Below are 13,860 nucleotides of genomic sequence, written 5' to 3' on the forward strand. Positions count from 1 at the left end.
AAATGATACAGCTAATTAATATATCTTATGTTGATTAATGGGTATTTAAAAATAAGCATTACTTTTCTTTCTGAGTATCCTCTTGGAAAAAGTGCATTGGGTATAGCTTCCAATCATATGTTACCTTCCTATCTTGTACTTATTTAAAAATCTTCTCATCAGGATGGAGTTAAGTAGTTCTTGAGGCCAAAGTCCAGTGAATCTGACTTCTTTTCTCCATCAGCTTGCATGTCCCCTTACAACCATCATCTCTCTGCAAATTTTCTATGTAGCCTATTAAAATTCAATGTTATGAAAGCTCTTTACAAGGTTCAGCCATTGTTTGGAGTCTGAATGGTCACAACATTCTATAAATCTGCTTCTTCCCATGAGTGTTTCCACCTAGTAATTTGAGGAAAGAAAGTGCTGTTATCAGGGAAAAGGGAGGACTTTGAGACCCTGGATATTTTTCCACCCTGGCTTACTCTATGAGAAGTGTTATGTTTCTGGACAATCCTTTTCCCACTGGCTAACCAAATCTACACATTAGTGATGGCTTCTAAGTTGTTCGTTGGAATGGCAGACAAATGAGCTTTATTTTCAACTTCAATACTCTTTGCTTTTGAAACAATTTTTGGTGTGGCACTTTCCAGTCTGTTACCTTGTCCTGACATGGGCTGGAACACAGCCTTTGCAGACATACATACATACCTCACGTTTTTTATCTTTCAACCTTAACATCCACCTCCTCTTTATCAAAAATTCCCTGTATTTCTGGGACCAGCAGGTGGCGTGGTGGTTAAGGTGCTGGACACTCCCACATAGTCGACCACGGTTCGAGTCCTGGACCTGGTGGCTTGCTTTCTCACTTCCCCTCCGTCTCTTTCTCTCTGTGTCTCTCTCTGGTCAAATTAAAATGAATGAATAAATAAATAAAGTTAAATAAATAATTCTTTAAAAAAAATTCCCTGTATTTCTGAGGCTAATTCCCCCTTTTTGATAGAGTTCAGAAACTGCTGACTTGCACCATTGGAGTAACTACTGAAATCATCGTTGACCATGAATCCATTTTTCCATAATTTTATACTTACATCTACCTGTTTTTTCTGTTTGGTGGGGGACAAGCACTTGGCACCAACCTTCTGCACTTCCTCAAAAAGGCTATCGATAAAATAATCACAATTCATTTGTCGATTATCACTAAGAGGCTGATTGTCAGATCCTGCTTCACAAACCCATTCTTCTTTTACACTTTCAAGATTTCTACTTCTTTCATTGTCTTTTGTCTTTCTTTGTACCTTGTCAGCCTCTGATTGAGTCGGTATAGAGATTTCCCTGCATTCTGATAATGATGAACTTTACTGAAGCCTGGTGACCCCGGGAGCAATGGTTATAGGGCTCTCCCTGTCACTTTGTGGGTTTACCAAGGGCTTACTGGGAGGATGCCCCTGTGTGTACCTAAATCCAGTTTGTTTTTCTACAGTTGAGCGTTCTCCCTATTGCAATAGTCCTCTATTCCCCTGCTGCAATGATCCTTTCCAACGAAGTCTCCATTTATGTAAATCCAGCTGGAATTTGAACTGCAGTTGGCCGTGTGGGGTCTGGGAGCCGGTCATGGCATTTTATCACTGTGCTGCAGGGCCGACCAAAATATTTTTAATAGGTAGTCAATATAATATACTTATTAATTAAATATTTCATATTCCTTTATTTGCACAAAGTCTTTGAAATCTGGTGTATATTGCAGTACACGTAAGCCACTGCTACACTTTCAATGTCCCCTAGAAATTCATGTATTGACCAGACGGTGTCGTAAAGCAGTAAGTGAAAACTTAGTCCCTTCATGATGTCCCAAGGTGAGGCCTCGGAGTGCGATAAGGTCGTTAGGGTGGGACCCTTACAGCTGAGTTCTGGCCGGTTGATAAGCAGAGCCAATGAGACCAGACTATGGGATGGAAGTTCATAGATACAGACCACACTCTCCTCTGCTGAAAGTTCTGCCTTCTGCTGTTGTGTGATGCACTTGGACTTTCCAGCCACCAAAATTGTGAGTTTTGCAAATAAACCCTTACTTCCTTGATGAATCGTCCACTGTCAGGTATTTCTGCTAGCAATACAATGATAGACAACCGCGTGTCAAGTTTCAGTAGTCACAGGGCCAGTGGCTCCTGTAACAGACCGCGCAGCCCTGGAGTACCCACTTTTCTTTTTTTGGGGGGGAGAGGTTTTCACTATAGGGCGTGTGCACTCGCCAGAAAGACAGAGAGAGACAGAGAGACAGAAAGCAAGAAATCACCCCCCAGGGAGGATGGCCACGCCACAATCCGTTCTCCTCCATTCTCCTCTTGGGATCTTGGGCACGCACGCACATGCGCCCCGTGTGAGTTTAAGCCACCAGGTCTGGGACTCGAACTGTGGTCGACTACATGGGAGTCCAGCAACATAGTCATTACGCTAACTGCTGGTCCCACCCACTTTTCTTTCTTGAATTGGTCTTGAAAATCTCATCTTTCCTTTCTTGAACTCAACTGCTTAATGGTGATAAAAGCGTTCTAATATACTTCATTGGATTGTTGAGGACGTGGAATGAGTCAACACATATAAAAATACTTAGGTGAATTTCAGGTGGATAATAATCAGTCAGTGATATTTATTATTATTTCCCTTAAAACAGTCATCAAATGGAAGAGAAGGTATAATATCTGGCTCAATAAATTTTGAATAAAGTGAGAAAGAAAGACATGCTAGCTATTTCGAATTCTAACCTGAACCACTGAAATAAATTAATAATAGATTTTAACCTATTTGTATCAGAGAGAATGCTTTAGTCTGGAAGAAATAGAAAATTCAATTCAAGATTTAAATAATGAGGAAATTAAAGGCTCATGTAACTGGGGTACAGAGAGAAAGTACATTGCAATTTTAGTGCATACAGTTCAGACAACAATATCTTCAACAAAAAGTCTTAGGCTTGGGCCAGCATGTGGCATGGTGGTTAAGGTGCTAGACTCCCAGGTGATCAACCCTGGATCAAGTCCCAGACCTGGTGGTTTGAAAAAGATGAGAATGGAGGAGAAGGGACTCTGGTGTGATCATCCCTCGGGGGAGTGATTTCTCATCTTCCTCCTGTCTTTCTCTGGCAAGCACATGTACCCTACAGACAATAACCAAAAAAAAAAAACATTTTCGGGTTTTTCTGTCTCTCCACTCAGAGCTCTGCTACTGGTTTTATCCTGCTGCTGGTGTTCTTCCTGGTTAGGGTTAAAGTTTCTAGATTCACATCTGCAGTGGAGACAGAGATAGTGACTCTTTTCTAAGCACTGAACAAAGTCCTTCCCTTCACTATAGCAGGGGGTTCCTGGGGTGCTGCAGACCTATTTCTTGAACAAGATTTGCTTTGTGAAAACCCAACAGGATGCATAATGACTACCTATGCGCTTACTCTCTCTATTTGCATGATATATATATATTATATACGTGATATATTATATATGTGATATATGTATATATGTATATAATATATGTGATATATATGATATATAATATATATAATATATTATATATATTATATATATAATACAAGATGGCCATGCCACAGTCCCTTTTCTATTCTCCTCTTGGGATCTTGGGCATGTGTGCACACATGCCCTGATACGAGGGTCAGGGACTTGAACCATGGTTGACTACGTGGGAGTTCAGCAACATAAGTATAACACCATCTGTTGGTCCCACTATTTATTTGTCAGATATCAATCAATAACAAAATATTTCTTTAAAAAAGGAAATAACCATAAATTGAATTAAAAAGTAAAAGGAGTACTTTAGGCTAGGATAAGAATGAAATATGAATAATGTCCTTCACTTAGCAATATAGCACTGACTTTGTAAAGTTTTATTTTATAATTTACATTTTTATTTACATTTGATTGTTGTATATTTTCATGGGATTCAATAGGGTTTTTTAAAGCATGCATGCAGTGTGTGTGTGTGGTTTTTTTTGGAGAGGTTTTCGCTATAGGGCGTGTGCACTCGCCAGAAAGACAGAGAGAGATAGAGAGATAGAAAGAGAGAAATCACTCCCCAGGGGGGATGGCCACACCACAATCCCTTCTCCTCCGTTCTCTTCTCGGGATCTTGGGCACGCACGCACATGCACCCGGCATGAGTTTAAGCCACCGGGTCCAGGACTTGAACCACGGTCGACTATGGGAGTCCAGTGACATAGTCATTACGCTAACTGCTGGCCCCTGCAGTGTGTGTTTTTAAAAATGATTTATTTTATTTTATTTATTATTACTTTATTTTGACCAGTAAAAGAAAGAGGGTGAGAGAGAGAGAGAGAGGGAGAGAGAGAGAGAGGGAAAGTGAGAGGGTTCAAAGCCTTCCAGGTTCAAGACTTGAACTGTGGTTGGCCATGTGGTGACCCCCAGTGTGTATGTTTTTTAATACTTACATAAAATGTATTAATACGCAGCTTTTTTTTCAACATTACATTGTGAAGTTAATCCCATGTTGGTATGTAGACTCTAGTTAATTTGTATCCCTGTTGTATAATGTTTTACTATATAAATACTGTATACTGCCATAACAGCTATTTAAGGGTTTTCATATTTTTCTTCTCAGAAACATCACAACTATGATCGTTCTTGTACATGTTCCCATGAATACACGTGGGGGAATTTCTTCTAGAGTCACCTCCACACTTACAGCTTCTGGTCAATATGGATGTTCCAACTCCAATCAGCATGACTACATTCTGGCAGCAAGGGGAGAGGAGGAAAAGACTTGTACTCATATGCCATTGGCCAGTATGCAAGTCACCTGATCACACTTAGCTGCAAGAGATACTGAGATATGTAGTCTTTATTTTTCATGAGTTTTTTTTTTTTTTTTTTGGAGAGATTTTCGCTATAGGGCGCGTGCACTCGCCAGAGAGACAGAGACATAGAGACAGAAAGCGAGAAATCACCCCCCCCCGGGGGGATGGTCACGCCGCAATCCCTTCTCCTCCATTCTCCTCTCAGGATCTTGGGCACGCACGCACATGTGCCCGGCATGAGTTTTAAGCCGCCGGGTCCGGGACACGAACTGCGGTCGACTACGTGGGAGTCCAGTGACATAGCCATTACTCTAACTGCTGGTTCCCGGAAGTTTTTTTTTTTTTAAAAGGTCTTTGCAATAGGGCATGTGAATTTGCTGGAGAGAGACAGAGCGAGACAGAGAGAGGGAAAGTGAGAAATCACCCCGTAGAGGAAGGGGATGTCCACGCCACAGTCCCATCTTTTCCATTCTTTTCTTGGATTTGGGGCACACATACAGACAAGAGCCCGGTGTGGTTTTCAAGCTGCCAGGTCTAGGAACTCAAATCATGGTCAGACATCTGGTAGTCCAGCACTTTAGCCACCATGCCACCTGCGGGCCCCCTTCTCTTTCTTTTTAAAATTTTCAACTTTATTATTATTGTTTTAAAGGTTTTTGCCATAGGGCACGTGCACTCACCCCAGAAAGAGGGAACGTGAGCAATCACCTCCTGGGGAGATGGCCATAGGCAAGTCCTTCTCCATTCTCTTAGGATTTTGGTCATGTGTGCACACACATGTGCCTGGTGTGATTTTTTTAAGCCATCAGGTTTGGAACTTGAACAATGGTTGGCTATGTGGGAATCCAGAGACTTAACCACCAAACCACCTGCTGGGCCCTGTTTTTTTTTTTTTTTTTTTTTTTTAACTTATTTCTTCCACTAGTGAGACTGAGAGACACAGAGAGAGAACCCTCAGCAGATTCCTGATACACGATCTAACCTCATGGGCAGCAATATGCCTGGTGTATTCAGGGAGATCTTCACACTTGAACCAGAAACCTCCCACATGGGAATGCCTCACAGAGTTTTGAGTTTTACTGCTGTGCCACCATCTGCCCCTTCAACTTTGTCGTTCTTAATTTATTTATTGTAGAGAGATTTTTGATTTAAGGTGTGTGCACTCACTGGGGAGACAGAGAGAGAGACAGACAGTGAGAAATCATCCCCAGGGGGATGGCCATGCCGCAATCCCTTCTCCATTCTCCTTTTGGGGTTTTGGGCACATACGTGCATGTGTCTGGCGTGAGTTTTAAGTCTGGGACTTGAAACATGGTCAACTACATGGGAGTCCAGTGGTGTAACTATTATGTCATCTGGTGGTCCCTCAACTTTGTTATTTTTGACTAGTCAATCAAAGTGTACAGAAAAAAAAGCGAGCAGTTTCCCTCTCTTTCCCCATTCACATCCACTTTGAAGAAATCACTGTTAAGACTTGGGATACATCCTGTGGCCTCATTCTCTAAGTTCACAAACATGTATAAATATGTTGCAGTAGGTTGCATAATGGCTTCCAGGACCAAACCTCCGGGACCTGTGACTGTTACCTTATCAGGAAAAGGGTCATAGCAGATGTGACTAAAATCATGGGATGGGGAGAGCATTCTGGTGGTCCTAAATGCAATCACTAGTGTCCTTGCGATCAAAGGCGGAAGAAGATTTGACACAGAAGAAAAAGCAATGTGACAAGAGCAGAGACTGGAGTGAGGTGGTGCCAGGCCAAGGAATGCTGGCAGCCACCAGAAGCTGGAAGTAGCAGGGAACTGGGTCTTCCCTGCAGCCTCTGGAGAGCGTATGGCCTTGCTGACACCTCCATTTCAGCTCAGAGAAACTGAGACTTTGGATTTCTGGTTTTCAGAACTATAATAGAATGAATGTGTGTTGTTTATTTATTTAGAAAAAAAACTTTAAAAGAATTATGGGACCAGCAGATGGTGTAATGGCTACATTGCTGGACTCTCATGTAGTCGACTGCAGTTCAAGTTCTGGACCCGGTGGCTTAAACTCACACTGGGCGTGTGTGCGTGCGTGCCCAAGATCCCGAGACGAGAATGGAGAAGAAGGGATTGCAGCGTGGCCATCCCCCTGGGGGGTGATTCCTCGCTTTCTGTCTCTCTGTCTCTTTCTGGTGAGTGCACATGCCCTATAGCAAAAACCTCTCCAAAAAAGTAGGATTATTAAATAATTACTATTGTTATTCAATTTGAGCAGAGAGAAAGAGTAAGAAAGCAAGCCACCAGATCTAGGATTCAAACTACAGTTGGCCATGTGGGAGTGGAGAGCTTTAAACACCATGCCAACCACCGGCCCAATGTGTGCTGTTATAAGCCACCCAGTTTGTGGTAATTTGTGATAGCAGCCATAGAAAACTATACTATAGGGAACCAGCAGTTAGCGTAATGGCTATGTCGCTGGACTCCCACGTAGTCGATCGCAGTTCGTGTCCCGGACCCGGTGGCTTAAAACTCACGCTGGGCGCGTGTGCGTGCGTGCCCAAGATCCTGAGAGGAGAATGGAGGAGAAGGGATCGCGGCGTGACCATCCCCCCTGGGGGGTGATTTCTCGCTTTCTGTCTCTATGTCTCTGTCTGTCTGTCTGGCGAGCGCACGCGCCCTATAGAGAAAATCTCTCAAAAAAAAAAAAAACTATACTATATAAGGCAAATTTTCCTCTTATTGTTTACAAATATATCATGCTATATACAGTGTTCTGCAACTAATTTTCCTCTCTACTAATGTACTAGATCATTATCATTAGTGCATATTGTGCTCATGCACTGAAAAATCACACTGTACCCCATGAATATGTAAAATCATTATGTATCAATTTTTAAGAATTTAAAAAAAGTACCAATTACATCCTAATGGGACAATATCTGAGGATGTCATTTATCAGATATAGATGTCATGTCACACAGGTCATTAATATGTTAGGAAGGAAGGAGTTTAAAACAAAGAATATGATTTAGATTTGCTATACCTAGAGCTAATCCTTCACATTTTGGCCTATGAGCAGAGAACATTGAGACATTGTGAGAAAATGATCTGATTGGAGAACCTAGGGTTGAAACTTCCCACGTAGGCTTCATCTGTCTGCCTCCCTCTTTCTTTAAAAGAAAAGAAAGCGAAGTGAAGAGAATGACATTCTGTGGAGATACAGTAACATTAGATACAGTAATTCATTGTTTGGGGCCAGCAGAAGGCATGGCGGTTAAGGGGCTGGACTGCCACATAGCTGACTGTAGTTTGAGTCCTGGGCATGGCAGCTTGCTTTCTTGCTTTCCCTCTCTCTGTCTCTCTCTGGTCAAATTAAAAATAATAAGTAAAATTAAATAAAAAAAATTCATTGTTCTTTCTCTATTTAACACATGTAAAACTCTGGAGAGTTCATAAACAAGACACATTCCATCGGCATGGAAGGGTATATATGACTTTTTAAAGGGGCCAGCAGGTGGCGTGGTGGCTGGGGTGCTGGACTCCTACATGGACAACCACGGTTTGAGTCCTGGACCCGGTGATTTGCTTTCTTACTCTCCCATGCTCTCTCTCTTTAATCAAACTGAGAAACAATAATAAATAAAAAAAAATTTATTTTTTTAAAAGTTTATTTCTTCCTTTCAGGGGAGGGAGGGCACACCCCCAACAGAGTCCTCATCTATCTCCAGTCTCAGCCAGACAGCACGTGGCATCTACACGTGTGCCTGGTGCTTTCCTTGGAACCCAAGGGCCATGAATCTGGGACCTTCTCACATAACCTCGACATGGCAGTGCACTGTGTTACCTGTGCACTACGGCAGCTGGCCAGTATGCAAATTTTAACTCCTGCCTGAAAGTGAGGGCAAGGGACCATGCATAAGATAGTCATTAGTATTTTTATCATCCATTTTTAACTAGGTTTTTAACAAACAATTTAAGGGGGCCAGGGCCATTATATGCAGAATTCAGAAAATGATAGGCAAATCAGAGTAAGTGGAAACTTCAATTTAATAGACTGTTTCAGTGGAACACAATAGAATGCAAACAGGCAGGCCGAAGGTTCCCACGCAGTCACTGAAGTCGAGCCACAAATTGAACCCAGCGTCTCATGGCAGCCATGGTGAAAAGGGAAACACATTCTGTTACTCAAGGGTGACCAAGCATTTCATGATACTTTGCTCTGAAAGAGAACTTTCAAGATTTTCAGCAGTAGCTGTAAAGTGATCAAGTGCACAGTGAGAGCAGATCGTAAGTGGACGAGTGGGCTCTGTGAAGCTGGCCCTTCCAAAATCCCTTAACGTATACAGAAGCCAGGATAGTGAAAATGCAAGTCAGTAAACACTCCCCGCAGGGGGTGAGAAAGGTTTTCCTGTACGTGAGCTGACGACAGTATGGTCAGATATGCAGTTTTCTGATGGACAGCTAGTCATGGGGTCTTTAAAAAGTTCATGTAAAATGCATATTCTGAAAAAAAACTATGCATGAATTTCAAATTTTTGCACCAAATAAACTCATACTTTAATTTCACTTTTCCACGAATGTTTTGAAGTTTCCTTATCCTGTGTGCCTGAATGAAGGCAGATATATATCTTCAGAATTCAGAAATTTGATCAGCAGATGGTTAAGTGGCTGATAGCCTTCTGTGAAGCATGAATGACCCCATTAATATTCTCACTTAAACAGAAACATCACTCAGGGCTGGCCCTGTATCACAGCAGTTAAGGAAAGCCAAATTCCACATAGCTGATTGAGGTTGGACTCCCAGCCCCAGTGACTTGAAAAACACACCATGTGTGTGCATGAGGGTGCCCCAAATCCTGGCAGGATGGAGAAAAGGAGAAGGGATGGCATTGGGATTGTGCCCCAGCTTAGGAGGGTGCTTTCTTGCTCTCTTCGTCTATCTCTGGGAGCACACATGTCCTCTGGCAATTGAAAAGAAAAAAGCCCCCGAAACATTTCTTTTTATATGGTCGTAGATAGAGGGAAACTCCATAGGCAATCTAGGATAAAACAACTCTTTTAAAATAAAAAAATAAGTGTGTAAGATCATCAAGTTAAATTGAACAGAGCAGAACGTTGTAAACATGCAAATAGGTCATTTTCCCCCCTTTTTCCAAAAAGTTCACATTAGCCACCGATATTTGAGATCTAGGTTTCAAACCTGGCAGCCGTGGATGCTCATGTACCACGTGCGTACAACTGAATGGGTTAAGTACAGAGCACTTTATCCACCTGTCTGGGCCCTTCAGACACTGGAATGCCCTGTTGGAGAATGATGAAGACTTGGACTGAAAATTTCTCAAAGAAATTACTGGTTGCTCATTCTGACTACAGGAAAATTTGAATACTCCTGCAAAATGCACGGCTTACTAGTAAATCGATCTGGAAGAATGACTTGGAAAACACAACTTTAAGTAAAGAGATTAATTTGGTATTTAGTTACTTGATCTAAGCCAATTAAATTGGAGAACACATATGGAAATAATTATTTTAGTTTTGGAACAGGTGATCTTGACCCAGTTTTTCTGACAAACCATGAGAACAAGATCGACCATATATTGAAGTTTACTGTAACAAAATGATCAGGAACACAGATGAAGAGAGTAGGGTTTCTAATCCCTCAAGCAAGGAGGCATGTGTCCAGGTGATCCAAAAGTGGCTTCAAGGCATTCAGACGTTGGCTAAGAAGGGCTACAGTTCAGTTATTTTATGCTACGGGAAATACCTTCTGATTTGTCTGAACAACACATCTACTGATCTGGAGTTTCATCATGCTATGTTTTAAGAACTGGCGTTCTAATAATATATTTACCTCATTCGATTTAATCTGAAACTAGTTTTTATTTACAAAGTATGAGAAATCATTCAAAGCTGCAAATATCCTTTTTAAAACCAAGTTTATTGTTCTCATTATAAAATGTACATTATTAACAACTTAGAAAATAAAGAAAAAAATAGATTATTTTTTTCCAATCACTTATTTTGCACAATTTTAAAGCAACAGAATGCAGATATGCAGGCTAAGCCTCCCAGTTACACGGCTGAGCCAACGAATTTATTCAAGAGCTCCTTGGCAGTCAAAGTGAAAAGGGAACAGTCGGTTATATAATTCACATGGCCTATAAAGAGAAAACACATCAGTTACTCAAGGGTAGCCAAAGGTTTCATGACTCTGGCTGAGAGACAGAACTCTCTTGTGTTCATATAAGGAGCACAGAGTGGTACCACATGTAACAACCGTACAGCACAAGCACTGTGACTTCTGCAAGTCCTGTGGAGTCCCTCCGTGTACCTGGAGTGTGCATGGTCTGAAAGGAGCAGTCAGAGGTTAAGAGCATGGACTCCAACATCCAGCTATCTGGATTTGAACTCTGGTTCTACCACTTATTAACTGTGTGAGCAATCGTTTAATTTTTCTGTGCTTCAGCATCCTGATATGTAAAATATTGTGGTTAATAATATCTACATCCAAGGCTATTATAAGGCTTATATGAGCTAATGACCACAACTCACTGTGTTTTAAACACAAGTAACATGAGAACAGGTACTATGTTCCTGACATACAGTAAGCATACTTATAGTAAATGCTAAAATAAACATTTTGTACATTATGCTATTAGTCCAGAGAAAGGGAACTTACACCAAGAACTTGAGGAAAGGCTTCCTGGAAAGAGGACACATGTGCTGGGTCTAAATTTTAGTTTACTAGCTAGCTGCTTTATGACCTTGCTTAAATGAGCTAAACTTTGCATCCCATCTGCTAAAAGTGAAATGATAAGGTCAGTGGCTAACAAAGTAAGGTAATGTTTGTGAAATTAGATGATATGAGAATTAGATAAGCATACCAGAGTGTGTGACATTTGTTTCCTCTTGGATCTAGTAGAAAAATAAATAGATAATTCTTGTACTCAACTGTCTATTTTTTTCTAATTAAACAGTTCTACCTTAGAAACAGTTGTACATAAATATTCATTCAGATCACAACAAACCTACCTGGAAGCAATGTTAAATGACACCACTGGCTTAGCACAATTCTCCTGGTCTTTTTCATTCCCATGGAAATACCTCGGTATAGTTGTGTCTATTGTTGAGGCACATTGTCCATCTTACAGTAGGAAAGTATGACACCCTGACTCCCATTAAGCAGAACTGGTTGCTCCCGCATCTGTATCATTTTATACACCCCTCATTTCACTTCATATACACAAAGGTTATATACTTGCGTGTTTACCTAGCATTCAAACTTTTGTTTTTTTTGAGTAACTGTCATAACCATAGCAGCTGGACAGAGCCAACACATACTACAGCAATTGTCAATGTTTGGTGAAGTGAACTGTGCTGTTATAAGAAAACCCACCTAACATAAAGTTAGGGAGATTATCCTGGAATTACTATGAAAATTATACACTCAGCTTGATCCTCTCCTTTGACAGATAAGAGAACTAAAGCCAGGTATATTGAGTGGTTTGCCCAATGTAATCTAACTAGTTAATGGCCAGAAATAAGACCAAGATAGCAAACTCCCAGAGGCCATTTCACAGCCAGAAGCCAGGAGCATTATACAGGTGGACATTACTTTGTAAGGTAGAAGACATTTTGAGTGGAGAGTATTTCTCCAACAGGCATATCCATATTTGAACCTATTATCATACCTCACACATCTGGGCATCTTCCTAAGAAATGTCACCACCCTCATCTAGTGACTAAATCAGACACCCATGGGGAACCCAGACTCATCTTCCTTCCCATCTTGCTAAGTAGTATCGCGATCTACCTAAGCACCCATACCAGTGGCTCAGCCTACTCATTTGTCCCCCCGAGTGCTGTCAATAATACCATCTCAACAGGGCTCAGTCTATCTCCACCATTTCTCCAGGGCCAATGTCCTGCTTATGATGCTTACCACTTCTCATCAGGAGCACCGCAGTGGCCTCAAAATGGGTTTCCCTGCTCCAAGTTCCGTTCTTCCTGTCTGTTTTCACTTTCTTTCTTCCTTCCTTCCTTTCTTTTTTCTTTTTGGAGAGGTTTGTGCTATAGGGCGCGTGCGCTCACCAGAGAGAGAGACATAGAGACAGAAAGCGAGAAATCACCCCCCCCCCCAGGGGGGACCGTCACACTGATCCCTTCTCTTCCATTCTCCTCTCGGGATCTTGGGCACGCACGCACACGCGCCCGGTGTGAGTTTAAGCCAGCTGGTCCAGGACTCGAACCGCGGTTGACTATGTGGGAGTCCAGCGACATAGCCATTACACTAACTGCTGGTCCCAGCCAGGTGTGTTTTAAGACACCTATCCAGGATTCGAACTGCGGTGGACTACATGGGAGTCTAGTGACGTAACCATTATGCCATCTGTTGGTCCCGTTTTCACTTTCTACTTAAATGCATGAAGGTTTCTTTTCCTGAGATTAAGTCCTTCCCAGTTAGTTTCTTCCAAACCCCACACCTGGGCCCCCCAGCTTGCCCCAGCGCCAGGGGAACTGACTTCAGGATCAGCCAGGGACAGACCTGGACCCAGATTTCCAGGGCTCCAAAGTCCGTGGTCTTCACGGTTCTTGCTCAGCTGCCTTCTCTCTCGAGAACGAGGTTTGAAGTGCAGTGGGGTTGACACTTACAAAGCACCCTTGCATACATGATCTCGTCATGGGCAGGCCGGGTATTACTAAGGCCCGGCTCATCACACCCGTGCTAAGTTAACGAGTGTCATTCCACCCTCTCCGGTCCCACTCCCTGAACAACCTCGGGCACCCGGCGGGACTCGCCGCTCCGGTCCGCGCCAGCCTGGGCGAGGACTGCGCTCTCCACCACTGGCGCCCCGGACCTGCCCATCTGCAGTGACGCGAGCGGTGACGCCATACAGTGACGTATGGTGACGTGACTTACCCGGAGCCAGGTGCCGGAGGGCAGCCACACCCTGGGGCCCCCTGCTCAGGAGGGGCAGCCGTCCGGCCGGTGGGGAAAAGGCGCAGAATTTGCCGGAGACCACCTCCGGGCGCTCCACCCCGGGACCCCGCCGGCCCGCGGTCGAACGGTTGCTAAGTGACGCCAGC

General features: G+C 42.7%; 1 long non-coding RNA gene and 1 pseudogene across 1 annotated transcript; both read right to left on the bottom strand.

Moving 5' to 3' along the window:
• Positions 1 to 337: 337 nt before the first annotated feature.
• On the bottom strand, positions 338 to 4,781 carry LOC102475775 (UBX domain-containing protein 2A-like; annotated as a pseudogene).
• Positions 4,782 to 10,724: 5,943 nt separating this feature from the next.
• Positions 10,725 to 13,849, bottom strand: LOC102482791 (uncharacterized). Its single transcript, XR_334574.3, has 3 exons — positions 13,319 to 13,849; positions 12,716 to 12,824; positions 10,725 to 11,688 (listed from the first exon to the last, which is right to left on the bottom strand). It is a non-coding gene; the product is annotated as an uncharacterized LOC102482791 (long non-coding RNA).
• Between the last annotated feature and the right edge of the window lie 11 nt (positions 13,850 to 13,860).

Source organism: Tupaia chinensis, unplaced genomic scaffold (assembly GCF_000334495.1).
Source record: "Tupaia chinensis unplaced genomic scaffold, TupChi_1.0 Scaffold000238_1, whole genome shotgun sequence".
Classification (NCBI taxonomy): domain Eukaryota; kingdom Metazoa; phylum Chordata; class Mammalia; order Scandentia; family Tupaiidae; genus Tupaia; species Tupaia belangeri.